The following is a 20,531-nucleotide window of genomic DNA, read 5'->3' on the forward strand; positions in this document are numbered from 1 at the left end:
GTAAACTGTTTGCATTTTTGTTTTTCTTCCTGGGTTATTTCTACCTTCTGAATCCAATTCTCCCTTTGCAACAAGAGAACTGTTTGGTTCTGCACACATATATTCTATCTAGGATATACTCGACATATTTAACACGTACAGGACTGCTTGCCATCTAGGGGAGGGGGTGGAGGGAGAGAGGGGAAAAATTGGAACAGAAGTGAGTGCAAGGGATAATGTTGTAAAAAATACCCTGGCATGGGTTCTGTCAATAAAAAGTTATTATAATAAAAAAAAAATTATCCATTGTATGGGACAGTTTACCAAAGAGGGAGAGATTCAGGAAATGTAAGAACAAAAGATAGCAGTAATATTTATTTTAAAAAATAAGGCTGAAAATGAATCATAGCTTAAGCTAGAGCTAAAAGAGAGTGGTCAAAGTTTTTCTTTGAGGATAAGAATAGAAAGAGCAAGAAGGGGAACAATTTGGTTCCAAGCCCACTCCTGCTATTCTCCCTAGCCTCAGTTCCCTGATTTTTAAAATAGATCCCTTGTAGCTCCCTTGTAGAGGTATTCATTGGGAGTTTTCATAGAACCATGGGCCTAGTGCTGGAAGAGGATTTCCAGTCTTCTCAAACCCTCTCATTTGGTAGATGAGGAAAATGAGGTGATGGAAGGGAAGGCAGAGGTCATTCCCTTAGTCAATCAACAAGGATTTTTAAAGCATCTACAACATACCAGATGTTCTATAGATAAAAATAGGAAACAGAGACAGTTCTTGCCCTCAAGGAGCTAATTTTTTATATAAGGGAAACTGTGTGTGTCTATGTTTGCATATGTATCTATCTATATCTATATGTTTGATCCTGGAGAAAATAGGGAGGCATTGGTGATATGGAGTATGGATTATGGTAGAGAGAAAATTGAGACTCCAAAGAGAAAATGTATTGTATGAAAAACAAGACTTTTAAAAATCAAAATCAATTAAGTCGACAATTGTGATATAAGTTCTGAATATGAGAATTGTCATAAGGAGTCTTGACTCATTCATAACATTTCCCTTGATGACAAACCATTTTTATTTTTCATCTCTCCTCAAACATTGATAAACCACCAGGATTCTATTTGAATTAAACAGTTTCTTGCTTAAAAAGCATCTTGTTTTCTAATTTCCTACTTTTCTGCTTTTACTGATGCTTCTCCCTTTCTGTTGAGCAAATGCAGATTTCAGTAATGTAAGCAATTCATCTTTAAAGACAGAAGGCTATTTGGTGGCTTAGGAGTCACCAAACCCCAGTGTGTTTTGTGCCATCTTCTGGAGACCCAGAGCACAACCATGAAGTCTCTCCTGAAGATCAATCCATAAGTGGGGGAAACTGCATACGATGGGTTTTCTGCATCCCCTTCCATACTAGCATGGTACAATTTCAATTTGTTAACTAGAAAAGATTCTAAAATGCATTGTGCTTTTATTTTTAAGAAGATCAATGATATATTTCACTTCTCAAAAATCAAGAATCAAGAATTGGGTTCCAAAATGGCGCCCTTGGTTATCTGTTAAAAATAGAAAAAATGGATAATTAGAAGGTAGAGATTTTTTGTCCTTAAAAGACTGAAGAAACCATAAATTCTAATGGCATTCTCAATTGATTGAGTATTGTCATTTTTTTCCTGAGGCAATTGGGGTTAAGTGACTTGCCCAGGGTCACACAGCTAGGAAGTGTTAAGCATCTGAGATGAGATTTGAACTCTGGTCCTCCTGACTTCAGGGCTGGTGCTCTATCTGTCCTGTCCCAGGGCTGGGACAGCCATCTAGCTGTCCCAAACACTGTCATTTTAAAAAATAACATTCACTGATATTTTCCTGGCAGAATGGAGGATTCCTTTCTTTTTGGGAAGTGGCTGTTCAAAGAGAAGTAACATTTAATGATATAGAAATCAGTTCCAATGAAGATATTAAGATGTATGAGTAAGTGCCTTTATAAAAGATAAATATAACTAGGAAAGGATATGGGCTGATTACATATTAAGAGTGAATTACAATTGATGGCATATTGATACTCACGGAGATACTGGAAGAACAGAAGGATTGCCCCCAGTGATCTTAGTAGATCCTCCATGGAGGATTTATGGGGATATGTGGGCAAAGATAACACAAGACTAGGAAGTAGAAAATCATAAGAGCTGGAGTCTTAATTGCTGAAATCATGTGCTCTGGGAATACAAAGACAAACATGAAAAAGTCTCTTCCCTCAAAGAGCTTTCATTTTCCTTAAAATCTCTTCAAAACTAAACATCTTAATAAAATTATCTCCATAAGAAATATTTCCATGTTCCAGTCAATGGCTCCTTTCTTTTAAGCAATATTTAATAAAACAAAATCTTACTACAGTAAAAGAATTCTGGCACAGTGGATAGATATGGAATCAAGAAGATGGCTCAAATACTGCTTTGGACATCAATTAACTGTATGACTTTTGGCAAGTGATTTAATCTCTGCCTGTAAAATGGGTATGATAATACCACCCACCTCAAAAGGCTGTTGTAAAGATCAAATGAGCTAATATTTCTAAAGTGCTTAGCACAGGGCCTGGCACATAGTAGTCACTTAGTAAGTGTTCATTCCCTCCCTCATGGGATTTGAGGTCTATGGTAAATTTAAAGGGTGATGGTCTCTCTATGAAGTTTGTTTTGCTGTTTTTTTTCTTTCTTGGAAATTTTCATTCAAAGACACAGCAATGACTTGCTGTGAGAACAGAGAGCAGAACAACGTCAATCGATATTCTTGACAATTACCATAGCAAGAAAAGGAAATTCTACAAATCTAATCCTGTTTGTGATAATCTCAACAATGTAATCTGAGATGACAAGTGAACTTCTACTTTCAAAAGCATGAGCCCAGTTGAGGAGCTAATGGGAAGAAGGTTTGTCCTTGAATTCAATATAGAAGCAAATTTCATTGTTAAGAACGTTTTCTAACTATAATTTTTTAAATAAAAAATGATAACTAAGATAAAAATTTTGAATCATTAAACAAACCCTTGAAATCACCCATAAATGTTAGGAAACAAAACAAGGCTGATTGGGGAAAATGGAAATGAGCTACAAAATCTTGCAACTTACTTGAGTATTGATTGAGTTTGATAAAGTTGTTAAAAATTTTTCCCACTATAAGCATGGTCCATTTATTGAGTTTTTGCTTTTTAAGATTTTATTTATATTTTCATATCAACAAAAACTGAATTTTTATATTTATAAGTATAATTTCCCAATATACTAATCTTCCCTTACCACTGAACTATCAGTTGTAACAAAGGACAAATATTGGGCTAACCAATCTTCCTAGATCAATAGTGTATTATGCCGAGCTTATATTTCCATTAAAATTTCACTAAGCTTATGACCTAGGGCAAGTCACTTAATCAATCAATCAAGATTTATTAAGCACCTACAATGGGTTAGGTACAATACTAATCTTTCTCAGTCAGTTTCCTGACCTCTAAGTAGGATTAATAATAGCACCTTCTTCCTAGGGATATTGAGAGGATCAATGAAATAACACATGTAGGGTGTTATGCAAAACTTAAGATGCTATAGAAAGGCTAGTTGTTATTGTTAATATCGTTATTAGTATTGGCTCCTACAAATCTCCCAATATTCCTCTTAATTCCTCATGTTCGTTGTATCTTATGGCTCAGTAATGTTTATTATATTGGTATATTACTACCATCTCTCAATTGATGGGTCTTTACTATTTTTCAAGGTTTTTTTTTTTTTTTTTTTTGCTGCCTAAAAAAGTACTGCTATGTCTATTTTAAAGTATATGATGTTGTTCATTTTTTTAAAAAGCTCTTCTCAAATTTGAAATTTTAGAGTATTTTCAAATAATAAATTCTGCTTTCTCCTACTCCTCCCAAGATATCAAACAGGTCTTTCCTTGATTATCCAAAGCCTTTCACAATATAGCTCACATCTATTTTTCCAGATTTATTTTTTATCTCTTCATGTACTCTGTGGTCCAAACCAGCCTGTTAGCCTGGGGTGGACCCCTCTATCATGATTTCACCTGGTGATGGTAGTGAAAAGATCAGATGTATATGAATCAGGAGACGACTAAGAATTTTGAGTTTCAATACCTACTGATTATATGACCTGAAAATAATCTGTTAATCCTTAAGAGTTTAGGAATCCTCATCTGTGCACAGGGATGATATTTAATACTTTTCCTATCTATTCTCACAGGTGAGTTTTATGTTTATTTATTTATTTTGGAAAAGTGCTTTCTAAATAAGTCATCATTCTATCTTTTAAGTGGTCCTATTTTCCTGGCAAGGATATATGGACTTGAATCAGGGCATATGAGAATTTTAGTACAATCCAAATTTCTAAATGTCAACAAACAGTAGAAAGACACATTCTAGGAATAAGCAATATATTATACTTTATAACATACCCACGATGATTATGTGCCCAAGTAGCAGAGAATATATTATCAGGAGTAAAGGATAAAAGATCTTTGAGATTATGGGTCCCAATGCTCTTATGAGTCATATATATATATATATATTTTTTTTGACATTCAGAGGGAAATGACTTTCTCAAGGTCATGAAAGGAAATACTGGAGCTAGGATTAATGCAAATTAATGGGTTCTGACTTTTAATTCTATAGTCTTTTTCTAATTCTTTTTTTTAACTCAAAAAATTTATTTTAGTAGTATTCCATTTTTCCAATAACACATGAACATGGTTTTCAACATTCATTTTTGTAAGATTTTGAATTCCATTATTCTCCCTTCCTTTTATCTCCCCTCTCCCCAAGACAGCAATCTGATACAGATTATGCATATTCAATCATTTTAAACATATTTCCATATGAGTCACATCGAGAAAGAAAAATCAGAACCAAAGGGAAAAAACACATTTTTCTCTCATTCTTTCTTCCAGGGGATGACAGGAAGCTCAAAGACTGGGAATGGGACTCAGATATGGCTCCCATATTTGAGCCTCCCTTATGCCTAGGGACCTGCTTGAGCTTCCCTGAACATACCTTCAACTTGCATCACTCCTAGAAAAGCTCCCAAGGAGTCTCACTCACGCACTCCAGCTTCTTTGGAATACTATCAGCCTCTGTGGGCTTCCAAACCTCCCACAGTCTATGAGATATAACCAGTTTCTCTACTATGACTCTATGTACCTAATCTCAGTCTTAACAAAACCTCTTTCCCCATACTCTGGAGTGGGTTTCTCTAATAAGATTTAATAGTTACACTAATGTATGCTTAGACTTTAACACCAGAGGACCTCACTTCTAGTCCAGTGTATTTTCCATCATTTTATCACCTTCCAGAAAAGGAACTGGGTGAGGCACAATAATGATAGTGAAGAACGGCTTGTCAAAAAAAATAGAAATGTGGACCACTAAACTGAAATAAGAATTACTACTGGCGGCATATTAACTTTGTTGTTATTCAGTCATTTTCAGCTGTGACTGACTCTTTGAGACCCCAGTTTTGGTTTTCTTGCAAAGATATTGGAGTAGTTTGACATTTCTTTTTTATCTCATATCAGAATAACTGAACCTAGTAAATGACTTTTCAGCATGGATTCTGAGTTCTACTCCCGTGATCATATTTACAATTTCAACAACAATGTAAATGAGTAGATAAACTTGGAGGCTAGAAGATCTGGATTTGAATCTTACTTCTGGCATTTAATAGCTGGGAGAATCAGAATCTGGACTTGGAAGGGGCCTCAGTGACCATCCTAATGCATACATGAAAGGAATCCCCAAAGTGATTGACAAATGATCATCCAGCCTCTGCTTCAATGAGGTGGAAGCTCCTTCTATTATTGGGGAATTAGGGCAGCCAAGGGGCTCCATAGTGCATAGAACACTGGGTCTGGAGTCAGCAAGACTCATGTTCCTGAATTCAAATCTGACCTCAGATACTTCCTAGCTGTGTGATCCTAGGTAAGTCACTTCATCCTTTTGCCTCAGTTTCCTAATCTGTAAAATGAGCTGGAGAAGGAAATGGCAAATCACCCAATATCTTTGCCAAGAAAACCCCAAATGGGATCATGAAGAGTTGGACATGACTGAAAATGACTGAACAACAACAACAACAACAACAAAATAAACGGGAAATTGACTCTGACACCAAACCTAATTTTGCCTCTTTTCTACTCCCACCTACTGTTCCCGTTCTGCTGCTTTCTAGGGTCACTTACATCAAGCCTGATTCCTCCTCTACATGGCAGGCCTTCAGACAGTCTAAAGATGGTCATCATGTCCCTTCTCTGTCTTTTTTTCAGGCTAACCATTGTTTCTTCATCTGAACTTCACAAGGCTGGAGTCCCTTAATCCCCAGCCTCAGTTTCCTCATCTGTAAACAGGGATAATTATACCTGTGTTGCCTCCTCCAAGGGGTTACCAAATGAGATAATGGATGCAGAGGGCCATGGAAATGTCAATTGCTATTGTTATTTCAGGAGAAAGACATTCTTCCAGTAGGTGGTAAAATTCAAAGGAAGGAACCTCTTTTTAACTAAGTAATTTCCGCAGTGAGACAGTGTGACAGCTGATTAGATTATTTCCTTTTCAAGGAACCTGACAGTGGAATGAAAGTGAATGCTATCTCGCCCAGCCTTTTTGCTGTGAACCTACTGTATATTTTGTTACCCAATGGCATGTTTACCAGGATTCGGTGCCACAACTTTCCCAGGACAAGAGTGATAAGAAATAAGCTGTGTGTGTGTATGTGTGTGTGTGTGTGTGTGTGTATGAGTGTGTATGTGTGCATTTGTATGTATAAGAGTGTGTATGTATGTGTGTGATTACACCTCTCTTTTTGGGGAGTGTTGCAAATAAATTGTCTCCTTTGACTAGTCACTTTTCTTCTGTTTTCTCATCTGTAAAATGAGGAAGTGGTGACTCACATTCTTTCCTTCTATACATCAATAGCAATATTGTTTTAAAAACAACTTTGAGTGATTGAGTCATTCTGACTATTATAAATAGACAAATTAGCCACAAACAATCTATAAAGGAAGACACTATCTTCATCCAGAGAAAGAACTGATAAAGAGATGTATGTATTTTTTACACACACACACACACACACACACACACACACGTATCTAATGATAGCCATCTCTAGAGGGAGAAGGGTAGGGTAGCATGGGGGAGGGGAAGCAAAATAAAAAGAAATTTACATGGTAACTATTACATATTGAAAAATAATAAAAAAGTTTTCTATAATAGATTTGCAGTTTTCATGTATAAATGATTTTTTTATTCTAGTGTTATAGAAATGGTTGTCTTATTTCATAAATTAAAAATAAAATAAACAAATTTTAAAAATAGGCTTTTATTTTCAAAATAAATGCAAAGATCGTTTTTGACATTCACCCTTACAAAACCTTATGTTCCATTTTTTTCTCCCTCTCTTCCTCTCACCCCTCCCCTAGATAGGAAGTAATCTGTGTTAAATATGTACAATTGTTCTATATATATTTCCCCAATTATTGTACATAAAAAAAAATCAGATCAAAAAGGAAAAACATGAGAAAGAAAACACAAGCAAACAACAACAAAAAAAGTGAAAATACTATGCTGTGATCCACAATCAGTTCCCCAAATCCTCTTTCTGGATGCAGATGGCTCTCTCCATCACAAGTTCATTGGAACTGGCCTGAATCACCTCATTGTTGAAAAGAGCCATGTCCATCAGAATTGGTCATCACATAATCTTCTTGTTGCCATGTACAATGTTCTCTTGGTTCTATTCATTTCACTCAGCATCAGTTCATGTAGGTCTCTTCAGGCCTCTTTGAAATCATCCTGATGATCATTTCTTATAGAACAATAATATTCCATAACATTTATATACCACAACTTATTCAGCCATTCTCCACCTGATGGGCAGCCACTCAGTTTCTAGTTCCTTGCCACTACAAGAAGGGCTGCTACAAACATTTCTGCATATGTGGGTCCTTTTCCCCTTTTTGATGATCTCTTTGGGATATAGGCTCAGAGTGATGGATCAAAGGGAATGCACATAAACAATTTTTTTTAATGGAAAGGGAGGGATAGCTAGGTGGCACAGTGGATAGAGAACCAGTCCTGAAGTCAGGAGGACCTAAGTTCAAATCTGGCCTTAGACAGTTAATACTTCCTAACGTGCCACCCTGGGCAATTCACTTGATCCCAAGTGCCTCAGGGAAAAAAAAGGATATAAATAGAGAACTTCCAGCTCTAAAGCTGTGATCCAAGATCAAAGAAATGAAATTAGGAATTAATCAATGAGCCATATTTTATAATATAACATAAGATGTTATTTTGTAATATCTTATACTATAATGTAGCATATAATTTACTATATTATACAATGTTATAATCTTTATATGTTTTACAATATTATATTACTGTGTTGCATGTGTTTTTATATTAAATATTTGTTGTTGTTCAGTTGTGTTGACTCTTTATGACACCATTTTTGGAGTTTTCTTGGCAAAGATATTGGAGTGATTTCCTACATCCAGTTCATTTTGCAGATGAGGAAACTGAGGCAAGCAGAGTGAAATGACTTGGCCAGGGTCACAAAGCTAGGAAGTGTCTGAGGTCGCATTTGAATTCACAATGAGTGTTCCTGATTCTAAACTCTGTGCTCTATGGCGTTATCTACCTGTCCCAATGCTATGATTATCCCCATTTTATAAAGGAGGACACTCAAGTTCAGCACCTTGGCTAGGGTCATAGAGCCAGTAAGTGTCAGAGAAAGGCTTTGACTTCATGTCAGCCTTATTCCAAGTCTAACCCTTTATCCAGTGGCCCACCTAGCTGCCTTTTCTCAAATGGGTGTTCTCATCACAACAATGATCAGGAAGACTGTGCTCAGGCTTTGTATCAATCAGTCAATCACCACTGTTAGAGACACAGCTCTGAGCATCAGTCTTTTGCTGATGTGTGAGAGAGAGGTATTTGATCTGCATAGATATGAATGGGCCATCATAGATGGAGCACTACAGATGCATTCGTTGATTTTGTAGCATATAGACCCATGGATACAAAGCACTTCTTATGGAAAGGGAAGCAGAACAGAGCTTGCTCATTAGCTAGCTCTATTCAGTGGACTTTCAATCTTTTCAATGGTGATTGTCCCTCCACCATACACCAGTATAGATAATCTTCTCACTCATTCTTTTCCATGTCTGTCTAGAAAGCCTTCACTGATCATTTACTCAAGGGACTGGAGGCCTTTCTGTGGGTTTTTAAATATTTGATGAACAGGAATCCATCTGTTTCTCTTAATTTCTGCTCTAGGACTCATCGTCCAACCTCCTTTTATGTCCATATATATGCATACAGGCAGCTAAATGGCTCCATGGATAGAGTGCTAGAGTCAGGAAGATCTAGAACAAATCATTCTTCAGACACTTGTTGGCTCTGAGACCTTGAGCAAGATATTTAACTTGCTTGCCTTAGTTTCCTCATCTGTAAAATTGGGCTAATGGCAACTACATTCCAGGGTTGTTGTAGGATCAAGTGAGATAATAAAGGCTTTGCAAATTTCAGATTCCTATAAATCCTTGCTATTATCATATAATAATCAATTAATAGTAATATTATTGCTGTTTGTTTCTCTATTACCTGATCTCATTTATTATACATCTCATATTGAGATCAGCTAGTCATTACTAGGACCATATTCCCACCTGTTTATACCCACCATACGTCTTTCCACTGTTATTTGGGTCATCTCACAATTCTGATTCTTCTAATAAATTCACATTTCTGTTTTGGGAAGGGACATGATGATTTTATTGGCATGGGGAACTCTGTCACCCAATGCAGACTGGTATCTAGCCTTTGAGAGGTGGCCGGGCACACTGAAACCTGCTCAGGGTAACATGGTCAGTGAGCCCCAGTAGTACTGAGAATACAGCTTTCTTGATTTCAGGGACAAATGTTGATGCTGTAGCTTCCCTCTATGTCCCCAAACTGAGGAAAACCCCAGAAGATTATAGAATCTGGATTTTCTAGCCTACCTGTTATTTTTTAAAATGAAAAAACTGAGATAAAGAGAGGTTCATACCGCTATCAGAATTGATATCAGATATCAAGAGATATCAGAATTGGAGGCTTTCTCTTTCAATTTTTCTTAGTCTCTTTGCAGGAAAAAAAGGAAATATATCAAGGTGAAAGCATTTTGAATTGATAGATGGAATGCATCAAAGAAAGTATTATTAGTCATGAGGATGACAAAGTTGAAAAAATAGGATGTCTAACTTGATATCCATTTATTCATTCAACAAATGTTGTTAAATGCCTTCTGTGTGCAAGAGGGTCAGACAGGTGACTCAGTGGATAGAGTGCTGGACCTGAAATAAAGAAGACTCATCATCTTCCTGAATTCAAATTCAAAAATTGAGTGGGTGCCCCTAAGTTGGGAAATGACTGAATAAGTTATGGTACATGAATGTAATGGAATATTCTTGTTCTATAAGAAATGATAAGCAGGATGATTTCAGAAAAGCCTGGAAAGACATATAAATTGATGCTAGGTGAAGTGAATAAAACCAAGAGAATATTGTATGCCGCAATAATAAGATTATATGATGATCAAATGTGATGGACTTGGCTTTTTTCAGCAATGGGGTGATTCAAGGCTATTCTAATAGACGTGATGGAGAAATCCATCCACATCCAGAGAGAGAACTATGGAGACAGAATGTGGATCAAAGCTTAGTATTTTCAAACTTTGTTGTTGTTTGTTTGTTTGTTTTACCTTTTGATCTGATTTTTCGTGCATGGCATGATGAATATGGAAATATGTTTAGAAGAATTGAACATGTTCAACCTATAGTGGATTACTTGCTATCTAGCAGAGGGGTGAGAGTGAGGGGGAGAAAATTTGGAACCCAAGGTTTTGCAAAGATGAATGTTGAAAACTATCTTTGCATGTATTTGGTCAAATAGCTATTAAAAATCCAGTTGCTGACACTTATTAGTTGTGTGACCCTGGGCAAGTCACTTAACCCTGCCTCAGTTTCTTCATTTGGAAAATTATCTGGAGAAGGAAATGTCCAATTACTACAGTATCTTTGCCAAGAAAATCTCTTTTTTTTCTTTTTCTTTTTTTATTTCATAGCTTTTTATTTACAAGTTATATGTATGGGTAATTTTACAGCATTTTGCCAAGAAAATCTCAAAAGAGATCATGAAGAATTAGAAATAAGTAAACACTAAATATTCTAGGGATTTTGGAGGATGTAAGGATCAACATTATGTACTTGTTACCTTATATTATTTGGTCCTTAAATAGGCTCTGAGATTGCCAGGAAAAATGTAATTATCCTCATTTCATAACTGAGGAAATACAGTTCACAGGGGTGAGATATCATGTCACACAACCCCCTCCCATCTACTTACTCTTCAACTCAATCATATCTAGTGTCTTCTTATTGCCTCCAGAATCAAGTACAAAATGCTCTGTTTGACATTCAAAGCCCTTTATGACCTCACTCCTTCCTCATTTTCTAATCTCCTTAGCTCTTATTCCCTGACTCTTACTCTTTGATTTAGTGACACTCACTTCACGGCTGTTTCTTGAACAAATCTTTCCATCTCTCAGCTCCAGGTATTCTCTCTAGCTGTTCCCCATGCTTGCAATATTCTTCCTCCTCCACTTCCACTATTGATTGACCTTTAAATTATCTTCTCCAGAAAGTATTCCTTGAACCCTTTTAATTCCAGAGCCTTCCCTCCTTTATTTCCTATTTATCCTGTTTATATCTTGTTTTGCATACATTTGTTTGCATGTTTTCTCTCCCATTATATATTTTCTCTCCCATATAAACTCCTTGGGGGCAGGGTCTAGATTTTGCTTCTTTTTTTATCTCATATTTTACACAGAACCTGCATACAGTAGGTGCTTAATAAATATTTATAGATTTAAAGTTATGGAGCCAGTTGGTCAGATTGCAAGTCTTCCAATTCTCAGTTCATTGCTATTTCTATCCTATCCTAAGCTCCCGCAAGGAGTTTATATTCTGGTAAAAGAGCACCCTCTCCCTCTTCAAATTATTCTATTTATCTGTTGACACAGTAATGTCTCCTTAGTAGAATGTAAGCTCCTCAAAGGCAGGAACTTTTTTGTTTGTTTGTTTGTTTAGTTTTGGCGTCTCCAACATGGGCACAGTGAGTTTTTGTATTTGTATTTTGATGTATTGGAAGAAGATTGACATACATAAATAAGCATAAGACAAGGGAAAAGTCTTGTGTATGGGAAACACAAAGGTCTGAGAGTTTAGAGGTAGGAGAGATCCCTTCTGGCTGGGGACGTGAAGAATAAGGAAAGGGTTGACTGAGAAGATGGCACTTGAGTCCCACCTTCAGTGATGGCCAGGACGCCATGGAAGTGGCCATTAGACCTATTTTCATGAGCTTTTTCTAAAGGCCCTTGGAAATGTATTCATGCTTAAAGATTTTCTCCCTTCTGGGAAGCTCAGGACCCTGCTTGTTGCTGGCCAATAAGCACCACTCACTCCATGCATATTTGTATGGTCTTGTGAAGGGAATGTCCATTTATTTTTTCTACTTCCACAGATGGAAGTCCTCAGGAACTGGGCCAGATCACCATTTCCCTCCTTTTGCCTAAGATTTGTCTCTCCTGGTCCCCTTTTGCTTCCTTCTTTTTTGGATTTGTTTATTAAAAAAAAAAAAAAAAAAAGCATGCTCTCTTTCCTTCGGATGGTGTTTTGCTTGCTCCCCAGGACTTTTCTTTGGGTGGTTCAAGGCCAGCAGGAGGTTTGATTTCTTCATGTGTCCCTTCTCCAGCCTCAGAGTCAGAGAGAAGGCCATGTGCGAAAGGGCCGAGGTGTTCTCAGGTTCCTGCAGCCTGTATTTGTAACCTTTCTCTTCTATTTTGGCTCTTCCTCCAGAGTGGGTGTGTCGGTACAGCTGGGCTAAACCTGCCAGGATTGATTTTTTTTTCTCTTTTCTTTGGCAAGGATTGAAAATCAAAACCAGAGACTTCTGCTCCCAGCCCTTTACTATTGTAAGGTTTGCTGGGGACTCGCATTTCTCAAACTCCCCAGGTCCTAGTGGAAATCCACTCAACAGCTCTCCAGAAAGACTGGAAACTTTCAGTCTCTTGACAGGCCAGATGCAAAAATTCTGCACTAATGGGGCCTCAGATGTGGTAAGGGGGCACATGCAAATATTTAGCAGCCAGGTGAGGGGACTTATAGCTATGGCCTTGTGGGGTTCCAGATACTCCCAGGGGCTGCTTTCATGCCTGAAATAGGCTCTCTTTCACCATTTCCTTTTACAGTCCCTAACTTCACTCAAGACTCAGTTCAATGGCTGTGTCCTAGAGAGGGAATTTTCAGATCCTCTCCAATTGTTTGCACTCATTTATCATCTATTCAGTTATCTTATGTATATTTAACATAAGGGACACCATGGTACTGTGGGAAGAAAGGTGACTTTGAACTCAAGAAGAGCTGACTGATATCTTGTCTCTGATAGAAGTTAATTAGGATTTTAAACAACTTTTAAGATTATAAATTTCAGAAGTAGGTACTGATTGGCACCAGTACAGGGAGTTTCTTACCTGGAAGTTCCTTACACTAATGAAATCATGAGGCTGAAAACTATTCCTTATATGTGTAGATAAGCCAGGTGGTTAAATTTGGAGTGTGGCTCACATTATTTAATATTGTTGTGCCTCAGTTTCCTTATCTCTAAAATAATGGAATTGATGATCTATAAGGTCCCTTGCAACTCCAAAGATCCTCATATTTTACCATTAGACCATCGTGTGGTGACATAAGGCCCTAGGTCATAGAAAGAAATCTGAGGAATTATTAGGGAAAATTGGGGATTCTCAATCTTGACTTCCTCCATGATGGACAAAGAGAAGACTTCAAAAGGTTTGGGGAAGGGTCAGGTGGTAGAAGAATAGGTCGAACAAATAGGAGCTATAGGAAGTTCTCATGAACTCAGCAAAGACATTCAACTAATCAATCCCAAACACCATTTTCAAGTGGAAGAGAATATAAACTGCTCAGATTATTTTATTTTTGTTTTGTTTCATTTTATATGCATCACTCAGCTCAGTGCTTAAAGTTTATAAATGTTTCCTCAATTAAATGGAAGTTAAAAACCTTTCTCTACTTTTCCCTTCTTCAATGTAATCCTACAAGTAGTCATTATGTACCTACAAAGGGCAATATTATAGTACTAGGTACTAGAGATGATATAAAGGTAAAATGGAAATGGCTGTACTCTCAAAGAACTTTACATTCTGCTGGTCTTGAAATGGGTCTACCAGTTTACCACTGACTTCCTCTGGTCCTTATTTCATTCGTCTATTGATCGATTCTTCCCCATATTTTTAATGGCGTTCCTTTTGTCCATCACGGAGGAAGGAGGGGGGTTGGGTTTTCTCAATTTCCCCCAACAATTCCTCAGACTTTCTCTTCTTTCCTGCCAGTTTCCCACATCAACATGACATGGTCTGGATAATTCTCAGGAAAAATTCCACAGGCAGAACAATGTTCATTGTTTCTTCAGCCTTCCTATCAAATCTGGGAACCCAATCTGTGGTAAACAGAAATTAGTGAGGAAAATGCTGGCGGCTTCCCTGTTCCCAAGATGGCAGGATATGCAGGCCTTGTATCATCTCCTGGTCCTGGACACAGGCTGGCAAGCCCAAATTGGTATTTGACAGCTCTAAAAGAACACAGTGTATGTGAGGGGGGGCATGCTATGTCCCTAAGTGACCCAGGAACAAGGTGATTTCAATCCTTTCAGCTTCCTTCCCAAGAATTTGTACAGGAGGTTCCCGTATCTAGTTGGAAGGAATAGAAAACACTGGAATTTGGCCTGGTCTGTAAATCTTTCAGCCAGCCTAGACCTAATTTTGTGCTTCTAAAAAAAACAACCAAAAAAATCCTTGAAAAAATGATGAGTATTTTTTAATATTCCCTTGCTGTCTTTTTATTCCCCTCAAATTTTTATAGACACCTTCAATTTTCCCATTCTCAGTTGTGCCTTCTTTAGGAGAGATGTAATATGCTCCTATGGCTTAAAGGAAAGAAAGTCTCCTTGTTTGAGGCTCCTCTGCCTTCTCTTTCAACAGTCTGATTTTCTCTGGCTGCCCTGTTAGAAACTGGCAGCCTCCGGCTGGATTTTGTGACTCGCATTCTGGTGAGTAGCGAGCTTGCCAGTCTTTTCTCCCTGGACTCCAGATTCCAGTAGAGTCAGTCCTGTTGCGTCTTGACTGTTGTTCCCTTTTTGTTTACTCCATTCTACAGATTGCATCACAGGCCCACAGGGCATGGAGCGGGTCCCATTTTCTGTATATATGATGGGCCTTGGACTCCAGGTCTGCTCTGAAGTTTGCACAATTCTTCTCTTGTAAACAGTGCCTTCATTCCAGAAGCTACTGGCTTTCAGGTTAAGGTTCCACCTTCACGGAGGACAAAAGAAGGTTGTACTGGCTTTTTAGCCTTTTCAATTGGGAATGCAGTGAACAATTTTCATTTCTATTCTTTGGATGCATTTTGGTTGCTGTGGAAATTTCATGAGTAAGTTCTTATATTGAAAGGGACCCTGGAGTCCAATTCTGTCCTATCCCAAAGAGATGAGGTCAGAGTCAGGGTCATACAGGTAGGGAATAACAGAGCCAACATTTAAGTTGAGACCTTAGAATTCTAGATTTATAGCTAGGAAGGATCTCTAGGGTCATCTTATGGATGACAAAGCTGAAGCCTGGAAGGGTTAAGCAATTTTCATAAGATCCTAAGCATCACTAGTTATATTTAAATGTTGAATCAATTAATGTACCTTCTACTAAGCTGTCTTGTCTTCATACTCCTCTGATTCCAAATCCAACATTCTTAGTATTATATCATATCTCCATATTGTCAAGAGTGCACTGGTAAATGTTTAATTATGGACTCTCTGGAGAAACAACAACAACAAGGAAACACTTTTGAGTATAATCTGAATTTTTAACACATTTTCCATCAAGTTTTAAAGTCTATACTATCAACAAAAGTATAAATTAAGCCTCAATTTTCAGTGCCTACTGATTTTGGAGATCTAAGTGCTCACACGAGAATTTAAGGCTGTAGCATGTCTAGTTACTAAGCGTCTAACATGTTTAAGGCACTAGGCTAGGCACTGAGGCACAAAGTGAAAAACAAGACAGATCCAGTCCCCAATATCTATACATTCTCCTGGGGATCACACAATCACATGGCTGAGTTTATGGATTAGATTGTTGTTTTCAATGATTGTAATTGCAACTCTAATTGCCTGCTCATCCTATGTGACTCTTGTTCATGACTTCCCACCAGTTGTCCATGGCAGGGATGATCCAATATGCTCAGTACCTTTCTTACCTTCTTTTGATTTTTCAAAGATGCTCTGACCCTATGTTTTTGTTTAAGCATCTTCCTTCCTTCCTTCCTTCCTTCCTTCCTTCCTTCCTTCCTTCCTTCCTTCCTTCCTTCCTTCCTTCCTTCCTTCCTTCCTTCCTTCCTTCCTTCCTTCCTTCCTTCCTTCCTTCCTTCCTTCCCTCCCTGCCTCCCTCCCTCCCTCCCTCCCTGCCTCCCTCCCTCCCCAGGATCACCCAGCCAGGACGTCTTGAGTGTCTGAGGCCAGATTTGAACTCAGGTCCTCCTGACTTCAAGGCTGATGCTTTATCCACTACAGCAACTAACTGCCCCAAAGCACACATTTCTTTGCTTTGGTGACATCTTTTACTCTGATTATTCTTCACAAAGTTTTCTTATTTAGTTTCTTTTTGGGAGAGGCTACCTATCTATAATTTTATCAGTGTATTGCAGGGTGGAAATCCTTCAACTTAAGGCAAATTGGTAATTCCTCTATGACTTATAGTCCTAGAGAATTGCCAAGGGATCTACACTCAGTGGTTAAATGACTTGACCATTAGAAATGATCTAATATGTGTCAGAAGAGAATTGAATCCAAGTGTCTTTATCTCTAAGGCTAGTCCTTTAGTGGCTATATTAAGCTGCTTCTTAGTTTGTAATGTACGTCAGATAGATGTGTAGAGAATGAATGAATGAATAGACAGAAAAATGGATGGATGGATATAAAGATGAATTAGATGATAGATAGATGAATAACTATATGGATGTTTAGATAGATAGAGCACCTAATTGAGAGCCAGACTCTATACTAAGTTCTGGAAATACAAATATGAGCCCGGAAAAGAAAAAAGACATCCCTTATTTTCAAGTAGTTTGTATTCTAATTGAAGAACAATATATAAAAAAGGAAGCTAGAAGGTGTCAGGCAGTGATAAAGTTGCTGGTGATAAGGAAGGAAATGTGGAGACCCAAGGATGTAGGCAGCTAGGGGGTGAACAAAGCACATAATGCTAGACCTGGAGTGAAGAACACCTGAATTCAACTTCTGCCCCAGATATTTCCTAGCTGTGTAACCCTGGACAAATCATTTAACCCTTTTGCCTCAATTTTCTTAATGTAAAATGGAGATCAAAATAGCATCCGTCTCTAGGGTTATTGTGAAGATCATATGAGGTCATATTTGTAAAGTACTAGTTAATAAATGCTTCTTCCCTTACTTTGCAGCCAGTAAGGCATGTATAAATACAAATGAGATAACAGGTATAAAACACTTTGTAAACTTTAAAATGCTATTTAAATGTTAGCTATTAATCAAACAATAAAATTTTATGATTATTATGAAGACAAATAAATAAATGCAAACTATATCCACATATGCCTTTCATTTAATTCCTAGAAGTAGAGAATGCTGATAAGAGAGAAGGTCAAGAAAAGCTTCCTGGAGTGAAGCAAATTCTGTATGGCTAAGGTGGGAAGAAGTGCATTTCAGACAAGGAGAACTGGCAATGCAAAATCATGGAGACAAGAGAAGAAGAATAAACAAACAGTATCATTATCTTACCATGGGTATTGCCAGTTTAACTCCTTGGTCTCTGTATCATTATAAAGTCTGACATTAAACTTTCCAATCTGCAAAAAAGACTGAGACTAAAAATAGGAATATTGATTATAGATCCTAGATTGGAACAATCTCATCACATTCTCTTGTGGACCTGGCCTTTTCATTCTTCTGAGGTTTAGCAATGGGCTTATGGACATTTTTACTAGCCAGGAACTCAAAGGCAGTAAAAATAGGGACATTTCCCCCCTTTCCACTTCACAGAAATAGAAAGCTTATGGTCTTCAATTCAAGTCAGGCCTAAGTTGGCTAACTATATCTATTTTTCTAGGCTCTATAAGGCTAGAAGGGATGATATCTACCTAGAAAAAAGGAGCTTAGACCCAGGGAAAGAACTCTGGGAGATGACTATGAACCACTACATAGAATTCCCAATCCCTCTATTTTTTGTCCACCTGCATCTTTGATTTCCTTCACAGGCTAATTGTACACTATTTCAAAGTCGGATTCTTTTTGTACAGCAAAATAACTGTTTGGACATGTATACTTACATTGTATTTGACTTATACTTTAACATATTTAACATGTATTGGTCAACCTGCCATCTGGGGGAGGGGGTGGGAGGAAGGAAGGGAAAAGTTGGAACAAAAGGATTTGCAACTGTCAATGCTGAAAAATTAACTATGTATATATCTTGTAAATAAAAAGTTATAATAATAAAAAATGGTACTTGATTAGACCAGCAAAAAAAAAAAAAAAGAAAAAAGAAAAAGGGAGCTTAATTCTATTGTTGTTACATATTAAGAATGGGCAAGATGTCTACTAGTCTTGGTCCAGCTAGCTGACACAATAAATAGAACATTGTTCTCTAATTAGGAAGAGCTGACATCAGATCCTATCTCAGGTATCTACTAACTGTGTCTATGATCAAATTATTTGCTCTCTGTTTGTATCACTTTCCTTTTTTATAAAAATAGGAATAATTATAGCACCTATTTCTCACTATTCTTCTGAAGATCAAGTTAGAGAATCTTTGTAAACCTTAAAGTGTTATATAAATAATAGCTATTATTATTTTTCCTAGGAGGCACTATCTTTAAAGCATTGAAGAATTATTGGCTGTAATAGGTATATTGATTCATCTTTCAGTTCCATTTTTCTTTCCCATCCAACTCTTAGAAGAGATTTAATCCACCACGTTTGACTTCCAAGGATACCGACCACAGTTGAACTCAAGCAAGATCTGACTCAACCTTCCAATGTGCAACCTATGAAACTTAAAAGTAATTCACAAAGTCAGAAAAGTTGGCACAAACCAAAAGTGAGCTGGCCAGAGATGTCTCCTGACTCATTAGACCTTTTACCTCAAAGCACCTACAAAGCTTAGGAAAGGAGAGGAAATTCAGAATTCAAGAGATGTTTTGAAAGTACAATACCTTGCCTCAGGGTGAGGATGTCTCAATAAAAACCTCCTGCACTTGCTAGAGAAAATAATGACAAGCTTCAAGAAGATATGGCAAAAGATTATTCTGAAGATTCTTAGCATTGACTGGGGATTTGGCACTGGATGGAACAGTGGACCTGGTTCCTATTTTGAAAAATTTATGTAATAGTCAAACCCATTTGGATGGAGAGAAAAGGTACTTCAAAGAGTTTTAAGAGCTTGGAATTTTTGTTATCTGAGATCGGTGGAATGTCCTTTCAGTGGGGGACTATCCCCCAAAAGACTTCTTAGATAATGGAAATTGTCACCAATGGCTAGAACAAAGCAGCATGGGAAGGTACAGAAAGTGAAAAAAAGGAAAGGTGCCTTAAAGACCAAGAAAATCGAAGATTATAGGTGCCCTTGTTGGCCATCATCTGGAATCTTTCAAGTCCTGGAAACACCTCCTTTAGGTCATGGTCATCTTTGAGAACAAAGAATAAATACCAACCACTACAACCTGGAGTATACTGCGTTGTTTTGGGCTCTGAATTTTTGAAGGACTTATCCAAAGAAATAAAATTAGTACATTGAGGGGCCTTAAATCTATGTCATGTGAGGGGTTAGTTAATGAAGTATATAGAGCTTGGAGAAAAAAGAGTAGAGAATAGGAGTGATAGTTATTTCAAGTATATGGAATAGGATTTAGACTTGTTCTGTTTGGCCCCAGAAGGCAAAATCAGGACCAATAGGTAGATATAAAAAAAGGGCAAAGCTTAGCTTTATGTCAAGAAAATCTTTCTAACAATTAGAGCTCTCTAAAACTGGGATGGACTACTCCCAGATGGCAGCTTCTGTGTCCTTAGATATCTAGGCCACCATTGCTCTTTGCACAAATAGATTTATGAAGGGATGGGAAGGAAGGAAGTACTATCTTTCTTTTGATCCACACTGTTGATGAAATTAGTTTTGTTTAAATTTTAAGGTTTTAGTCTATTGTCTATCGATCAATTAAATATTAATCAACTCTTGTTGAAGTCCATTGTTGAGGAAAACAAGACTTGGTTTAAGGTAATGTGTCAAGTATCTGAAGCAAAGATAAAAATGGTAAGATTCTACTCGATGATGAACTAAGAAAAAAAAAGCAAAACTTTAATAGATTA

This window comes from Sarcophilus harrisii, chromosome 1 (genome assembly GCF_902635505.1).
Source record: "Sarcophilus harrisii chromosome 1, mSarHar1.11, whole genome shotgun sequence".
In the NCBI taxonomy this organism is placed as follows: domain Eukaryota; kingdom Metazoa; phylum Chordata; class Mammalia; order Dasyuromorphia; family Dasyuridae; genus Sarcophilus; species Sarcophilus harrisii.